We start from the raw sequence: 4454 nt of genomic DNA, 5'->3' as shown, positions 1-4454 counted from the left end.
TTCAGGTTATCCGGGATAGAAGGGAAAGTACCCACGATTCTAAACTGGGCCCTGCCAAAAAAGGTATGCAAGCAAAGCCCGAGATTTCCAAGACCGAGATAATCCAAGACTGACATCTGACGGGCAGAAAGCCATAAGGTTGGCAGAGTTAACCCCTTGCTGCCTGTTTCCTAAGGAAGCCCTCCACCTGGGCCCCTGATACCGAGTCTTCATTCCCATGGAGGTAAAGTGGCCCTTAGCCGCTCCCCTACTCTGTCCCACTCGGGGGGGGTGCATTTCCCCCCAGGACTTCCGGCGCCACCCACGATGTGGAGAGGGTGCTGGAGACTGAGGTGGGTGGTCACTGAGTCTGTGTGTCTAGAAATGAGACTGGGGCAGACAGATCCGTTATAGTGTGCTCGCTGCAACCGGGCGCGTGAACCACGTCTGCGTCTGGGACCAGGGGGGCTGGTGTCACCACTCTCCGGCTGTGTGACTTCAGGCAGGTGACTCGACCTCTCCGAGGCTCAGTTTCCTCATCCATATGCTGGGGAGGGTGACAAGTAGTCCCTGGGACAGCCGTGGGGATGAATGAGAAGATGCACAGAGAGGGCCAAGAGAAGCTCCCGGCACACACAGTAGGACACACTGTCCATCCGCGAGCCTCGGGCCAGCCCGTGCGTCCTGCCCCTCCCTGCTCCTCAGCCCCCACCAGCCGTCTCTGGTCTCAATTTAACTCCCGTCCTCATACGAGGTAAGGCAGGAGGCCAAGCCCAGAACATAAGAGGTTGGCCCCAAAACAGATTTAACTTGGGGATTAAAATCCTCCAGCAGCCCTCCCCCATTCTCTCCCTGGCCCTCCCCCACAGCTCCCCAAAAAACCCTGAACAATTCTGTCGGGGGCGAAGACAGGGGCAGTAGGGGTCAAAGAGCCAAAGGGCGAATCTGTCTCTTCCCTTCTATCGAACTGACCGACCTGTGCAGTCACACACCTCGCTAGGTCCGTGGTCCGGAGCTCCACTTGCTCATGGTGTACGTATACATTCCCAATTCCCCTCACTTCTCAGAGCCTCGATTTCCCCATCTCTAAAATGGGATCACAACTCCCGTGTACTAGAAGGGTGACTGCAGAGATTCAAGCAGGTGACGCAGCAGCGTGGCCCCGAGTCCGGGGGACGTCTATTGCGCTGGGTGACAGGCGGTGTCCTAGACCCCAGGGACACGAGGACGAACCATGCAAAGTGTCTGTCCTCCAGGAGTTTACACTCTGGTTGGGGAACGGGGAGGGCGTTCATGGCCAGGGCGGTCAGGAAAATCCCCTCTGCTTGGCTACTTCGTTTTTCCTGCCTAAATTATGAAGGCCCCACCGTCCTGGGGTTGTTCCCTCCATGGTCAGCCCACCAGATGGGCCGGGATTCCGCCTGGAACTGCTCTACAGGAGTCCTCTGTCTCCATGCCTGTAAGTGCTTCGACCAGGTCTCCGGGCAGAGAGGCCACAGCCAAAGCAGCCTCCGCCAGGGCCTTCTGGACGTCCTTCTGGTCTACTCCCGCCCCAGTGCATCTGGCCAAGCCTCCAGGGGCCCTTGTTTCTGCCCCAGCCCCACCCACCTGAGGTGTCAGCCGGAACCCCTGACCCATTGTGGCTGTAGAGGGGAGGCCCCTGGAGAGAGCGCCACCCCCCACTTCCACCAGAGTTCTCAGAGGGTGCAGCAAATAGAATTGCCTTGTGCCTAAGAGCAGTGAATGGCATGGCCTGTGGCCATGACAAGGCCTCCATGCACACAAGTGACTGGGTATGGGGCCCAGCGAGTCCCAGAGCCAAGGACACCAGCCGTGGGGCAGCTGACCACCAGCTCACCCCACATCCCAAGGGGCCTCCCTGCAGCCCCGAGGATGAATTTCCCAAACGTGGTCCCCGTCCTCGGGGATCCCCCCCACTGGGCCCACTGAGGCCCAGAAATGACCCTCTAACTCTAGGAATTAAGCCATAGAAGCCAGAGCTTTCTGGATACACAAGGCAGTTTTGTGATTCTGTCCTGAACGGAAGGATTAAGGACCATAAGCTGGAGGTTGCTGAGTAGAGGTGGAAAGGGGAAGGAAGCTACTTCCCTCCCTTCGGCTCCATCAGAGGAGGCTTCTTGGAGGAGGAGACAATTTCAGGATGATGAAAGATGGTTGTGCTAAGCAACATTCCCTGAAAGTGTACAATGGGCACCGTGCAGAGCCTGACGCACGGTTTCTCATGTGCCCCACAGAGCAAGTCCTCGAGACACGTCCTTCCAGGCTCTCTGACTGTAGAGGACAAGGGACGCTGGAATTCACAGTGAGGAAGGGTCAGACCCAGGCTTGTCACCACGGGAGAGTCCCAAGCCTTGGCAGTGGCATGAGAGACAGAGGACATGAGAACCCAAGGCCACCCAAGCTGGACAGGACCCTCCTTGCCCACCTCACCAGTGGGAAAGCAGCAGGACTGGGGCTGCCCCACTCCTACCCCCTCTCCATCCCTCAGGAGCTCTGGGGGCAGACTGGGCCCTGAAAACTCACAGATGTGAGGGGGAGGGAGGGTGCGGGCCTGAACCAGCCCTTTCTAAGCGCCTGCTATGTTCTGAGCCTTCTCCATACCTGACCTCACATGATCCTCACCCCCACAAAGACACCATCCACCCACCACCAACATCCACAGCCATCGAATAATGGATCTTCATCCGACATCTATTACGCATTCACAGTTACACTAAGCGTGGAGACCAGGGCTGGTTGAGTGGGGAAGAACAAATGGAAGGGGGGTGTTGCGAGGCGTGGGCCCTGTTTTCAAGAGGCTTGTGATCCTTGGGCAGAGACTGCCTGTGCTCAGAAAGTGACGCCAGAAAGTGGATTCTGTTTAGTGTTTTAGAAGCATTATCTGCAAATGCTACAGGAGACCAGAAGGGATCAAGGGTCCAGGAACCCTGGGGGCTCCTGGAAGGGGAGGGTGCTGGAGAAAGGCCTTAGGCAAGCTTCTGGTCTCTTCCCACGTGCAGACATCCTGACAGCACGTCCCCTGTAGGGCCTTCGTGGGCGTGGAAGGCTTTCTCCTTGATCTCCTTGCAAATGCCCGCCTCTCCTGCCTCTCCTGCATGACTGTCAGAGGGGGGCCCCTTTCCCTGGCTTTCCCTGTCCTTCCCCATTTCCTCTGGCGGAACCAGGGGCTCCCCATCCCAGGTATGCGGACGACGGCTCAAATGAAGCCCCTCACCTCACCCATTGGTCAGAAATATAATGGCCTCTCTCCCTCTCTCTCTTTCTCAGCAGACCCCGCCTAAGTGAGGAAGCAGTAAGCGATGATGTACAGAGCTTCCTGAGCTCGGGCCCGACACACAGTAGGACAGCAGCAACTACTAGTCTGTTGATGTTCTCGATGGGCACTGGGTAAATATTCTAAGAAGAGGATTGTGACAGATAGGTGAGAACAGGAGGGAAACACATCCCCCCCCACCCCCCACCCCGGGAGGGGAGGACAGGGCTGGGGGCAGCGCAGGGAGGCAGGCCCGTGAAGGGCCTGGAGTGGCGTGTGGATCTGAAGCCTGATGGGGGAGCTGAGGGGGAGGAGGAAGGAGCGAGGGTGTGTGATCCTTCACCCAGATGGATGGTTCCAGCACCAGCCCAGACAGGTAAACAGTGGGGCTGGGGCCAGACACCCCACCCTGCTGGCTCTGTATTGGTGACAACTCCTGTCAGGACTTGATGAGAGGCTGCTGGCTGCTTCTGCCCCCTTGGCCCTGCTAGGGGGTGGACATTTTTCCCAAAGTTGGGGGGCCAGGGTCTACTCTCATGACCCAGACACGGAAGAAAGCACAGGGAGAAAGAGAAGAGGGGCCCTTCCCTTCTCTCCACCTCCATGGAAATTCAGAACAATGTTGGTCTTGCCAGAACCTCTGTGTTGGGGAGGCCCTCTCCTCCAGGAAGCCTTCCCTGACCTCTCCCCTTTATCTCCCCTTAGAGTCACCCCCACTCCCACAGGAATTGATTCCCCCATGGAAGTTCCCAGCTTCCCCTGTCTGTCCCATTCCCTTGACATTTGCACTAGGGTTTGTACAGCTGAAGCCCAGGTCAGCGCTCACTGGCTGCCTTGCTTCAGGAGAGATCCTGGAAGGCAGATTTTGATCCTGGATCTTCCACTTCCTGGCTTTGAAACTCAGTTTCTCCATCTGGAAAATGGGAATAGCTATAATGCCCATCTCCCAGTGTTTGCTTGAGCACAAAGTGAGGCACTTGTGCAAAGGGCTTGGCTGGGGACAGAGACAGGAACACTTCACGAGTATTAACAATGACCTCTTTGTGCAAAGGTAAGCACAGGGGCTCACAGAGGCGGCCCCCGCTCAGAAACTGCGCAGGGGCTCCCATCTCTTTGGGTCAGGGTAAGGGGTCTAGGAGGGAGCGGGCGCTGGGTTCAGGCGCATTCCCCTGGAGTCCTGTTGACCCAGTGAGATCTGTTC

The sequence above is a fragment of the Mustela putorius genome, unplaced genomic scaffold (genome assembly GCF_011764305.1).
Source record: "Mustela putorius furo isolate JIRA1106 unplaced genomic scaffold, ASM1176430v1.1 tig00003853_pilon_pilon_pilon, whole genome shotgun sequence".
Lineage (NCBI taxonomy): Eukaryota > Metazoa > Chordata > Mammalia > Carnivora > Mustelidae > Mustela > Mustela putorius.
This window is presented reverse-complemented; position numbering follows the sequence as displayed.